The sequence below is a fragment of the Temnothorax curvispinosus genome, unplaced genomic scaffold (genome assembly GCF_003070985.1).
Source record: "Temnothorax curvispinosus isolate PA1 unplaced genomic scaffold, ASM307098v1 QBEX01007734.1, whole genome shotgun sequence".
NCBI classification, from domain to species: domain Eukaryota; kingdom Metazoa; phylum Arthropoda; class Insecta; order Hymenoptera; family Formicidae; genus Temnothorax; species Temnothorax curvispinosus.
Genome location: NW_020217514.1, coordinates 433,518 through 448,028, shown reverse-complemented (window position 1 = coordinate 448,028; position 14,511 = coordinate 433,518). Strand labels below are relative to the sequence as shown.

The following is a 14,511-nucleotide window of genomic DNA, read 5'->3' as shown; positions in this document are numbered from 1 at the left end:
TATATTCCGTTCCTTATATTTTTGATTACATTATTAAATGCTTGCTACCTATCGAAACGGATATTTATTTATTTTAACTGAAAATCGAAGCTGTAGGATAAGAGGATTTTTAATTATTGTCTTGTGCCGTATTTATGTATTTATGGATAACGATCATTTTTTCAATGTATAAACTTGAATATATTTCGAATTGCGTTTTGCATTGTTTTGAATGGACTATCGTACTTGTGTTTTATTTCAAAAACTTGTTAGCATCGTCTAAGACACCTACCGATTATTTTTTCTTAAGTGTGTAATTATCATTTAAATTTTTATATAAAAACAGGTTAAGTAATTTTTATGTAAAGTTTTACTAGTAAAATTAGTGATAAAATTTTATTCTAAATTCTAATACTAATTAGTGTAGTTATTAATTATACTGACTTTTTCTTTCGATTTTACTAAAAATGAGCTAAATAGTAAAATCGATATTACTATCAAGATTTGTACAAATTAATAGATGATATATCGGTATGCGTGTATAGGTTTGATAACAGGAATTTTGAGTGATATTATTAATCAACTTTGGTCATTTATAATTCCGAAACTATTGCGAAATTTTTGACATTAGAATTTTTAATTCTAATTATAGTGTTCTTTAATTACTGTTCTTTAATTTTTAATTCTAATTATAGTGTTTTTTATAGTGAGCTTTATATTGTTGTATCGTGATACAGAACGTTATTGAAAGAGATAAATCTCTGGAATAAATTTTTATATTATATTTAATTAAGACGCGACTCACGCGACGAAAATATTTGTATAAGCATATATAGTTAAAACTTGAAGGACAATAAAATTAAATTACGAGGTATCAGGGAAATTTACGACAAATAATACTGTCGCTTAAAAAAAGGAAGCTTTTATGTTATACAGAAAACATCGGAAACCAAGATTTCGTTAAATAGATTTTTAATTACAATTGGAAGAGATTGCATTCGGCAATGTTTTAACTTTATAATAGTTTTAGCTAGAATTTATATTCGGTAAGATAAATTTTTCAATATTTTGCATGCTATATTGAAATTATTTCTGAACTTTTGCCAGGCGGCTTAGTAAACTGTCTTCAAAAAGGCCGTTAACATTCTGACAGCTTTATATATGCGCTCTCTCAATTACAACAAAATTCGCTCATGCAGAATGTTCCGGAACAAAACGCGGCTTCGACGTTGCATCGCGTGTATATAGTTTCATAGTTAAATCCGATAAAATCGCGAAGGTACACACGTATGTCGGTCCGTCGAACGACGAACGTTACTCGTCGCGGTACGAAAACGATTCATACGCGGCCATACGGTCCGCGGATCGTCTGGTTCGGGGGGGACGCAGCCCGTTTGCAACACGAGTTACATTTCTGTCTAAACGCGTGTTGTACGTGTACATGGCAAAGCATTCCCGGCGCGTCTCGCAGAGCGACGTGCCATCCTTCAACGTCGAATCCACCCTCCACCCTCGCAGAGCGACTGGCCGCCAACAACCTCGCCTGCTGTTAGTGTCGGCGCGCACTACTTGTCACTCCGCCTCGCTCAGGCTCATCCATACCGTGCCTGTCGTTATGTCGCCTTTCATTTTCAATTATTCTTTAGTTTAGATAGCCGACAAATCTTTATCACGCAAAATATAATGAAAAAAAGGCACAAACAGTTTTTTTTTTATACGAGATTAAAATATAGATGGAAATTAATAAAGCGTTATTAATTTTGAACAAAAATTTAAGTGGATATTTTTGATTAATGATTATGAAAATTATAAAAATCATAATAATACTATATTATATGCAATATTACGTTTTAATATATTTGTGCATAACTAAATATTAAATTGTCAGGGAAATTTTTATTTCGTTTGATGGAAAATATATTTAAAGTACTTAGTGACATTATTTTATTAGGAAACTACATTTTAATTTAAAGTAATATTAAACATAGAAACAGTCATAATTAACACAGAATTTTCAGCCAGAAACTATACTATATAATTTCTAATAGAGTCCCTGATGCTTTCATGTACATAGATATATAACCATGTAACTAATTCGCTTTCAGTGTTACATGCTACACGCAGTGACAACGAAATTTGGGTTTCTGATGTTATCTATGTAACATAAAAACTTTTTTTCTTTTTAAAACGTCAGTATTAATTGTCATAAATTTCCCCAACATCTCGTAATTTAATTTTATTGTCTTTCAAATTTCATTCTATACAAAAATTAATCTTTTTTTAGAAAATATAAAAAGAGATGGAAATACACTGCAAATCCAAGTGTGTTATTTTTACACGCATAAACGTTTAAAAACGACACATTTGACTAAAGCTCTTTTTACATCATGTTTCTTCATGAGTTACATAAATTACGTCATTTAACACGTTTAATCGCATTATCAAGTCATTTAGACTTCTACTAAAATGAGAAAAACAAACATCGACGACTTAGATCGTCGATAAACAGCAATTAGTTTAACTGAAATGTTATCTGGTAAACTCGATATATTCGTGGCGATCATGGCGCAGAAAGACGTGCGCTGCTCTAATGAGCCGAAGAACCGAGTTCAAATTCGACCAAAAATCGTCGGTTCTTATTTGATCGCCACCTCTCGGAAGAGTTAATGGCAATTCATTGAGAGTGTATCTCTTGTCACGAGCACTCTTCTATATTTGGGATCCTCCAGGTGAGGGTTGGGCGCTAGGCTAACAACCTGTGAAAAAAAAAATTATTGTTAAGAAATCAGAAAGAGGCCTCGGATTTGACGAAAGCCGAACTTCAGGAGGCCATGGCTCGATCTTGAGCTGTGTAGTGCCATTGAAATAAAGAAATTCGATAAATTAAAAGGAAATAGACAACTCTTCGATTATGTATAACTACTCGTTTGATAATTAAGTAATCTTCGATCGAAAGATTACTTAATTGATGACGCCTAACACTGATTGAGCAGGTCTGAGGAGGTATGTACTAAAAGATATAATTTTTCAATGATGTAAAAAATTACCCATTCTGACAATTGCTATAGAAAAAGTGATAAGTTTTACCTGATAAGGAAAATACCATTTTGCAAAATTCGCGATAGTTGATGAGCGAATGAGCGCACACTGCAAATCCAGGTGTGTTATTTTTGCATCACGCATAAACGTCAAAAAGTGACACATTTGACTGAAGTTTTTTTTATATACATATTTCTTGCGTGTTAAATTATGTCGTTTGACACGTTTATCCGAGCGTTTATTCGTATTAAATTACAAGTTAATACGTTCAATTGGTTAAATGATATAATTTAAAACGGAAAGAAATGTGTAAGAAGAACTTTTGCTAAAATAACACACTAGGATTTGCAGTACAGGAGAAAACTTTAGCATTAAAAATATTGTTATTGTACTTGTTTACGAAATTGTATTTTGGTTTAGCTCAAAAATGAACAAATATCAATGCTAATTCACTAGCGATTGAAAGTCGAGACATTTCTGTATATAGTTGTAAATCAAACGATTGTGTTGATTTCTTGGTTAAAATTTAAATTGTAATTCTCATATAAAATTTTTAGACTTTACGCGAATACACAATTTCTCTATTTTTATTCAGGTCTTCTGTTTGCGGAGGCTCGTAATAAAAAGTTTATTTCTTTCTCTTATCTTCCTACGCGCTCATTCCTTTTCACGTCTGTTTCATTGTCCATGCGTAAAGATAAAGTTTCATACAGAATAGGTTCGGCATATATGTACAAAGAACCATCGCGATAATCTGCACATATAAAAAATCTGATTGTGCTAGAAGATTTCGCAGAACAAAAGTATGAAACATGAAAAAGTATTTGTAAATGTACCGTCTAGAAAAAAAAGGCTAATTTTCTCGTATATAGCATTTCGTTGTACTTCACGATTCTTAAACTTTAGAAATATTAACATGTCGAAATATCGAGAGACTCGTCACGTAACATTTCCTGATATGTATCACAAAGTTTCTTACGTAATACGGGAAGGCATGGCGGTACCTGCGCGATTTATTCCGACAAAATATCTGAGAGAGCTTTTTCTCGTACGTTTGAGTTACCAGTTTAATTTCGCCGTAAAATCGACCGCGTACATATCGACAAATCCACAAGCGAAATTACTTTTCCTTGCTTGAGCACGAAAACGAATTAAACTACGCAACGAGATGGGAACTTTGCTTAATTATATAAACAATGGGATTGCTTTTTAAAAAAAAAAAAGGGAAGGAAAGATATTGCAGAACTGTTGACACGCAAATATGTCTCCGCTTTTAATAAAACAGCGCAGCAAGAGAACTGTAAACGATTAATCGATTGTTGTTAATGGAAATAGAATGATTGATAAATTGTGCACAAGTATCGAGCTTGACGTGCGGAAATTTCGTTTTAATTTTAGGATGCAATATTTTTACGTCGGCATACTCGTGAATAATTAAGCAACATGAAATATTTGATTAATCGCCTATTCGATAATAGAACGATCTTTATCTTAACCGTTCCACCTTGCAGATATATCTATATTGTATATATATATCTCAGGAAATAGTTAATCGATATATAAATTTATTTCTAAATATATTTATAAAAAGAGCAAAAAGACGTTATTAACTTTTAATTCTATTTTCTTTCTTTTAATTAATTCCAATAATAACGCACGCTTATTTTCAAGCTATTATTTTATATAGTTCTCTCTCAGTGCTTCGTGAATTTGAGTTTTTTGAAAAGAAAATTATATTCTGGTTTCTGGATTTTCCGTGGTGAAATCGATGTCTCGAATAAGAGTGAAGGCTTATCCCATAACAGAACTTGTTTTTTGAACGGCTTAGACAGACGGTAGCCAATATGTCGAAAATAAATTGATATAGCGACACAACGTCGACAATCCTGTTATCTACAAACACCTTGTTCACACACTCTCGCCCAAACTCTCTTTCTGCTTTTTTCTTGACGCTCGGATATCACTTACTTGCTCATCAGACATTATATTTACTATCTGTTCTTATGTTTCATTCGGCTATGTTTTTCTGCTTTCAGCAATCAAATTTTTTTCTAATATTTAAAACATTTTTATATATTTTTGTTCATACAATAATTAGTACAGCTGAATTATTTCATTATGTGGAAAAAAAAAGGAAAAAACCGATGAATTGCAATTGTGAAGTCTCTTTGTAAATGCGAGTGTAATGAACGGCATTAATATTTTTAATTACACATCCACTTCTTTTCCTTGCCTTCAGCGATTTTTAATATTAAATGATCCTTCCTTATTTTATATCAAGGATTAATTAATACGCTTAGCATTTACTTCTTTTTCCCTTTATCTATTTCTTGACTGTTTGATCTACTTACGTTTCGCAGCCCCTTTCTTTCTCATTTTTAATATCTTATTCTAATCACGTATCGTTCATTATTTATTTTCCTCTGTCTTCTGTTCACGTTTTTATGTATTCGATTTAAATTTGCCTTTATTTTTCTCTCCGCTATTTTCTAGCCTCGTATTTCTTTATTGTTTTGCTTCTTCGCCCATTACATCTCTCTTTACTGCCACCTCGATTTCCCTTCTTCTTCTTCCCTACTTTATCCATCGCTCACAGTTCCCGCTCTCTTTTTCTCTTTGTCTCTTTTTCCGCTCCATTATTTTCTTCTCGTTCCCATCGCTGTCTCTCCTTCGCTTTTCCTCCTCTTTTTTTTTGCGCTTTGAGGTCGCTCGGTCTCATCAGTCTGGCTTTCGATTCTCCGTGTCGATACCGAGTAACAAAGTTAGCATGCCGACAACGCATGTTACGCTCCAGGTGACTGATAATCTTTTATCCTTTCCGCTTCCTAACCCGACGTCGTTGTATAAATAAATCGGTTTTCCCAAGCGAACGGCGAAGACTTTCGCATTTCGACATCCTGTTACCGCAGGAAGCCCGCGTTCGCCGGAAATGCGCGCTGTCTACGACGTACGCGCCGATATATACACCGACCGCTTACAATAAATCAGATTTCTCAGGTGTTTACAAGATTTCCGCAACGCGCCAAGTAAATTTTCTCGCAACGTTGAGCAAACGTTGTTCGCGAGTCTTGCAAATCTTTTCTCGATGCGCATGATCCCTCTACCTTACAACGTAATTTATCCGTTTGCTATTGATTTATACTTTCTCTTTGGAAGGAATATTCCAATCACAAAATGTATCCTTTTTTGTTTTAGTTCGGGTGGAGTATTGAACAATGCGATTACAGTCACGTTTACAGAACTTTGCGGTTTTCGATACACGTGTCTCGGTAATGTCTCGCGAAGGAGATGTCGAAGTTAGCTTCCGCGCGTTTTCCTAGAAAGCAACGCCTCCGTCATGTTCGCGGACGAGAACTTCGATCGTCGTATCAACGTGCACCGCGAACCAAAACGGTTATCGCCATCTTCTATGAAGTCAACTTTTACGACGGCACGTTTGCCTCCGTGCGAAACATCGACTTTTAGCACGCCGTTGACCGAGGTGTTAAATAAAACAAGACTTGTCGTCGAACCACGGGGGAGAACTAGTCCAGTTAGCTGCGCGCAAGCTTGCTCCCTGTTTAAACTTTATGTAATTATGGGTTCCTCCGGGATGCGTATAAATATAACTTTTTCCGAGGGTCTCTTGCGCGACTAGTTAGAGAGTTAAGGAACTTTCGAAAAGAGCGAGGCGAACTGCCGCGCAAGATCGGTCATTTGTCTCGCGAACGAGATATCTTTTTATTTCTAACTGGATGGCGACCAATATCTGCGAAAATATCGCAAATTATTAGCGACGTATCAATTTGCCCGTGTAAGCTGTTCCACCTCGGAGCCATTTCTCCTTTAATCGGCGCGACGTAATCACTGAAAACGTCACTTATCAGGATTGCTTTTTAACTTCTCAAGACTAAACTTTGCAACCTCGCTGACTCGCGCTCCTCTCTCTCGAGATCGCCGATTCAATTCCGCGAACGTTAATTGCCGCGTCGTCGCTCGAAATTCTCAGTGGAGCTTCTTCGAAACGAGAGATTGGTTTCGCGTAACTTTTCAGGCGGATGCCCCACCGGACTCGGGGGGTGAGAGGAGGAAGGGAGGGAGGGAAACTGCATCGTCGCAGAGGGAGAAGCTGCATCGAGAGAGGTGCTATCGACTCCGCTCCCGAAAACAACCCCGACGATCCCACCCTCTCCTACTAGTTTCCCCTCTCATCTCACGATAAAGCATAGCGAAAAACACATAAATCTAAACTTCATTTACGTTCGCCAATGCCGACACAAAAATGCAGCTCGCACATAAACATTCGCTCGTACTCGCGCTCGAATTTATTTCTGCTGATTGCGGCGATATGTAATCGTCGAAACAATTCTCGAATTTATGCGACAGCTTTTTTCTGAGATTTCGAAGGCGGACTCGTAATAAATGAAACCAGATTAAATTGTCCACGTCAAAATATTTATATATTAATATAGAGTAGGAAACAAATAACTTGCGAAATTAAAAAATAGGCATAAATATCTAACATTTAAATTTTATTTCGAATATATGTTCTGATCTAATTTTTTAAATATATTTAAAGTTTTATATTGCATAAAATTTGACTCCAATCTGATTAGAAATTTATTCAATCATTCGATATCGATTTTTCAATTGTGCTCTAATTTTGATTAAACCCGATAACTTAACTAACCGCACGGGACTGATATGTCTCTGCATCACTTAAACTTTTGATCCAATCGATTGAAGTCGACATAGACAGTTGTTTTAATCAGTAGCGGACCAGCCACTAAAACGTTGAACTCTCCTCAGATCTCTCAATACTCTGATTGAATCCTGTCTGGAAGAAATCCTCATTAGGTCCCGCACCATCTGCAGACTCGCTGCGATAATTGGCCGCTAATTAACGACCGCGGGGCAATCGAATTTTCACGAAGTTTCATCTCTCACGAGAGGATCTCCTCGAGCTCTCTTCTCGAACAAAATTACTCCCACTGTGTTCTGCAAGGAAACCGAGTCATATTTTGATTGAATTTACCATGCAGCCAATTACAAAATTTTCTTTGCGCCGTAATATCTGTATCTATGTTACGAAAAAGGCGAAATGTATGTTCCGCACGTATATAAATCCTAATTCGTGAAGTAGAAATTTCTACCATTAAAACGCATTTTAAAATCGTGCAATTTTCGATCAATTTAGAAAATGTTTGTGTAGATAGAAGCATACAGAAAAATATGTAAGTCTAATGACTTTGACAATGACTTGAAAATTTGACTCTAAAAGAAAAGATACACGCATGAAGCAATAATAATTAATTTAACTATGTTTCGGAACGTAACGTGGTTTAGGTGTTACACAAATATTTCCATCGCGTTGCTCGCGTGCATTTTCCAACTGCGTGACATAGCGATCCTGGCCGCTGGAATTTTAGGAAGCACATTTAGCTTTTGGACGCGTCTGATGCAGCCGCCGAGTTTCGCCCATTTTCCACGCGCGAAAATGCTAATATTTATACACACAGTTGCCATAAAACTGCTTTTTCGCACGTTGCTGTCTAAATACGTAATTTGCGACCCGTTCGTAGCAACAGTTACATAAATGGTGAAATTTGCGAGGATTTAGTTTTTAAGCGTTAATACGTGTTGACACTGTGTCCGTGTACTGTCATATTTTTTCCAAAAGTTACTTGAAGTAACCTGAATTTTACAGCGAAAACAAGTAAAATTTTAGACGAAATTAAATAAAATTTTTAATGAATTATTTAATGCTATTAATTTTTAACATTGTTACTTTATATTCATTAATACGGATATAGCAGGAAAAAGAAAGCAGTGTATATTGTAACTGTATTTCTACAAATTTATTTATTATTATTTTTATCGATTATTATTATTACTTTGAACAAGCATTTTCGCAGATTGAAAAATTTATAAGAGGATTTTATTTTTGAGTTAACACTATAATTCTATCAAATGGCAATTTTTAATTATTTTATCAATTCCGCCAGTTAAACAGTTAAAAATTGCTTGTACATGGCTCTGTGAAAATAATTTACAAAAATAATTAAGCGCAAGTATTTTTGAATCTAAATTTTTTTTCTTTATTTTTTTACATTTTTTATAACTGATCTTTTTATGTCTTTTTTTCTCGTTTTTCTTTTATCTCTATAAATAATATACAAGCAAGGGTAATTTTTTAGAATAGTGATGAAGATAATTTTTTAGACAATTTGATTTGGTATCTACAATCACCCATTTTACTTTCTTCTTCGCGCAACACTATAATCGGTTTGATTCCAAGTACGTAATGTACAAGCTCGCAGAGGCGTAAACATCGCGCTTTGTTATCTCGGGGTCAGTCAACCTGCCAAAACTGAACTACTCAATCCTTTGTGCTTTGTTTCTCCAGCTCAAAGAAGTTCTCAAGCTCAAAGAAATAGAGCCACGGTCAGGTTGTGATTCAAAGGCTACTAACAATTAAAAAAAATAGAACACGATTTATGTGATAGAATTTTGCAGTGTTTCGTACGTATGTATATTTCAACGCTGCACAAATTTCGAAACAGATCGTTTCCTTTCCTTTCTTGTTATCGAGAAAATAGTTCGCTCGAGATACTATATATGCCGATGGATCCTTGCTCATTCTTCTTCTATCCAGTTGTCCTCTCAGCCTTTGAGATATCCTCTCGAAGGCTACTTGCCTTTCTCGAACAAAACCCATGAAATCTCGCGCAATCCCAATGCACAATTTTCTACTTCGATATTTTCCGGCATACAGAACACGTATGTTTCCTCCGGTCGCTCTTCTTGTAATATGCGCGCATGTACTTGCAAGTGTATGCCTATATGTATGTACACGTGCAGGCATGTCCGGGCGCAATCGAGCGAGTGGAAACGCCGAGGAACGAAAGGACGAATGAGTGAGGGAAAATTGTAGACTCAATGGGGTTGATAACCCTTGCTCGGCAAAGAGCGACTGCTGTCAGCTCTTTCATGATCGGAATAGTTTTTGCCGACTGAATAATTTGAAAGCTTAGTTCTTTTAGGACTTTATTTTAGATAATCTATAATTCACAACAGAATTCCATTTACGATTTTATTATAATGCGATATAATAAAGAATTCTCATAATTATTAAGATTTAAAAGAACGTTATGAGACGTATATTTGTCAGCGCTTCATGTTGCTGCTCGATGCGTAATAGCGACAAGAATCATTATCGCGCGCACCTCTCCCTTATCTTCTCCTTAATTAGTGAAACGTGCATGAACATCGTACAATCGATCATACTGACAGAATGCTTAACATGGGTGTAACGTGATGCGTGCAAAATATGAATATTTACTTAACGACGACCCAGATGCTGGTCCATAAATCAACGTACTTCATAATCTATACAGACCCTCCAAATACATAAACCGTATAACGAGCAGTTGCGTCGTACCGTGTATTAAATATATTAATGGCGGTATTAACGCAGGGCGTGAAAATAATTTATGATACCGCGAATGTCAAACTCTGGAGCGCGTGCCAAATTTTTAACAGCGAAGGCACATGAAAGCGCGTTAGACATAAATATGACGTACCGTGTCCACGGGATTTTCATCGTGAAATTATTTTTTAAAAACACAATTTAAAAAAAAACATCAATTTTTTTAATACGGATATATTTTTTATCCCGCTATTAAATTTACCTTGTATATAAAAAGATATCGTTACTTTTATAAGTATAGAGAAGTTATTGAATAATAATAGAATCTTTTTATCCGCGTGACGCGTATAGTAAAAGATTTTCTTTCACTATATTACTTAGCAATGTTAATTAATCTTTTTGAACAGAAATTTAGGCGCAAAAGGAGGCTGCGGGGATAGGTATTTTAACCAATGAATTTCCACGTGATTTCGAAATCTGCGAGCATCGGTGACTGAGCACCGGGTCTATTGAAATAATTGATCCATAGGTGAACTAATTACTAGCTATGGTGCTTGAACCGCGGTTTACATTAGCGATGGCACAACAGCACGAAGCCGCGAAGCCTGAGGATGTATATGTGCACGCATAACGTTGATCCGTCGAGTGCCTCGCGAATCTATGTGAATGTTTCCCGTAATTAGGATGGCTGTCGTACGTATACACGTACGCATCAATGTGTCGTGATTAATAGACATGTATATAGCCACAACCCTCAGCTATTTCCTCCCTATTTCGTGCGAAGCAAAGGATGAATTTCATATCACAATAGTTTCCTCTCTCATGTCCAATTATTACGAACTATTTACAAGATAATTCACGAGCCATGTAATGATGTAATCTGTTTTGAAGATGATTTATTATATTTTTATTTATAATTATTATTTATTACCCTCCATTCTCTCTTTCCAAAATTTATTTATTTTGAATGCTGATTCTCGTAGACGTCCTGAATTAGAATTGAATAAAACTAAAATGATAATATGTCTCGTTGCCGGATATTCAAATCAGTGATTAATGATTGTAATTATGTAATGAATAATCACAAGCAATGAATAACAGGAATATCCATATTTGGTTATTTCTATGATTTATTAATCATTGTTTGATGAATGTGTGATTACATAATAATTGCATAATTAATAATTACAATTACTAGCCAACAATGTGATAAAAATTCGCTCACTTAGGAATTGCGTTTAAAAAACAATTGTGACTCGTCATCAAAAGTAAAATTTCTATTTCCATTTGCATAATACTCGACTATAAAATTATCCAAATACAAAATTGTGTCATGAAAATCACGCGTTGTTATTATTATGCGATAACTCTTTGTGCAACGATGTATGATCAACTGGAAATATCAAGAAGAGAAACAAGCATGAAAACGTGAGGCTATTGGATTTTCACTTGACGCCTTTCCGGGATAAATTCGAATCCTTTTTGGAAGCATGCGCGCGGCGTATGTCCGCGGCAAAACTGTCTGTACACATGTGTTCACAGAGGAAAATATACGTGACTCGTATACAGATTATATGATATTTCGTATGATTTTTTGGTATCAAGCGAAAACTTGGAAGACTGCTTTGTCGAAAAGAAATCCATTTTGTTGGGTTGAATATTTTTTCGATGAAAATTATTAGATAAATACTTCACAAAAAAAATATTTTAATCTTTTTCGGTATAAATTATATAAAATATAATTTTATAATTGATTTGTTTTATATATAATTCAGAAATATATTATAACAAAACAAAATAATATATTATAGATGTTTCTTATTTTATTAATTAAATAACAAACCCTAAATATTTAATGAAATAAATTTTTTCTCTCTCTTTTTCAAAATTTTAATTCAAGTTTTAATTGAATGTTCAATGTTAGAATTATATAGATTATAAGGAAATTGTAATAGATTTTAGTTTACAATAACAAGGCTATTGTGAAAAATTCAGAAGTACATTGGTATTACACTGATTGAAATCCTTCACAGACAAATGAACGAAAAAACGTAGAGAACATGAGAGAAAACACGCAAAAGAAGCTTGCTCGAGTATTCGCCGACCATACGGAATAAATTCTCGCTCGAATCGGAAAGGTTTTTCAGGGAAAATGCCGACGAGAAATATTTGCGGGGAAAAGTGCGATGCACTACTGTCTCTCGGGTTTTTAGTCCGTGACGGTAACCTTCGGGGAATGTGGCTTTTTACCACTTCACAAAGCAACAGAAATCATTATCATAAGAAATTACGTTTGGGCTTTAGGGTGACAACTGGCTAGAAAAGAAGAAAAAATAAAATGTAGATTAGAATTATCCAACTTGTACTATGTTGCATGCAGTTTATCGCATATTAATATCTCAAATGAAATACTTCTTAAGAATTGACTCACCGAATACATGAACTCTTTTTTTCAATAAATTATAAATAATGCAAAATATAATATGGGGGGGAATTCACAACCCAAAATTTTGTACACCAATGCCGATTTTTGGCATTGCTGTAAAACACTGCCGACATTTTCGTACACTGCCGACAATGCTTAGTCAATACCTACAATGCCGTCAATCCTATATATAAATAATATAAAATTAAGGCAATGCCATGCAATTATGAACACTGTCGCGTACTGCCCATTATTATACGTCAATGCCACCTCTATCAAGTTAACCCCCCCACTATTGCAAAAAAATCCGCACTTATTAAAAAATTTAGTGCTATTTATGTGCTGTTGCTCTAGTCCGGATTTTGTTGCTCAAGCCGTTTAGCAGGAAACGGCGATCGAAATGGGGGGGGGGCAGCTTGTCGTCATAATAAAAAACCTATATAGAGTGCTCAAATCCAAAAAACAAATACACCAGAATTTGTTGCTTTTTTGTTGCTCCAAGATAGCGTGAAAACATTTTTGAAATATAACGTTTTTTTAGAAAATACGGTAGGGGAGACCGGGGCTAACTCGACACCGGGGCAAACTTGACACTAGGCTTTTTGGCAATTTAAATCTATCGTAGAAACTTGCCTTTCCTATTGTAAATGCGTCTTTATGTGCCAGTATTATCAACGGAATTTGGTAACATTCTGAGTTATAGTGTAATTTTTAACGCGACATAAGCGTTTTTGATAGTGAAAAGTAATTTTTTTGATCTCTCGAAAATGGTCTACTCTTTCATCGAGCTTTCGGGCAAAACTAAGCGACGTACAGCAAAATTTTCTTAAGCAATTTTGTACCTGAAGGAACGCTCTTTAAATGTGTACCATTAAATTTGTTTGAAAATTTTAATTAATTGTTGAAAATTGCCTTTAAAAAAATTGTGTCGAGTTAGCCCCGGTCTCCCCTACGTAAGTATATCCGAATACTTAACAGACAGCACTATATTGACTACATCTTAAACAACATTATATTTCCAAAATATTTTTACACTATCTTAAAGCAACAAAATAGTAACAAATTCTGGTATAAACATTTATTCGATTTGAGCACTTTATATATTTTTTTTCGCATGGTGAGGGGTCAGCTTGACACAGAGATTCTAGCCCCACCACATACTAAAAAACACATATAGAGTGCTCAAATTTAAAAAAACAATACACCAAAATTTGTTGCTTTAAGATAGCGTAAACAAATTTTCAAAATATAAGGTTCTATAAACAATGCCACTAATAAATACTGCATCTTCGACCTTTATCTACAACTTCGATGGCTAAAAACTAAGTAAAAGAATTTGTTGCTTGGCTCTTTTTGGTTTTAAAGTATTCTATGGACCGTGCCCTATTAGAATATGCAACTTACGATTTTGTTGCTCGCCCCTAACTGCAAGTAAACAAATTATTTATCTCCGCGTCGACCGTTATCTGCGACTTTGATGGCTAAAAACTAAGTAAAGGAATCTGTTGATCGGCTCTTTTTGGTCTTAAAACTATAAAGTAAAAGAATCTTTTACTTATTGTTAGTTTTTAGCCATCACAGTCGTAGATAACGAGATAACGGCCGACGCGGAAATAAATAATTTGTTTATTTGCAGTTAGGGGCGAGCAACAAAATCGTA

At 34.9% G+C, this 14,511-nt stretch overlaps 1 protein-coding gene across 4 annotated transcripts in view; it reads left to right on the top strand.

Moving 5' to 3' along the window:
* LOC112457316 (acetylcholine receptor subunit alpha-like) overlaps nucleotides 1-14,511 on the top strand; it is a 174,265-nt gene that overhangs the window by 62,683 nt on the left and 97,071 nt on the right. The gene's annotated exons all lie outside the window — the stretch shown is intronic.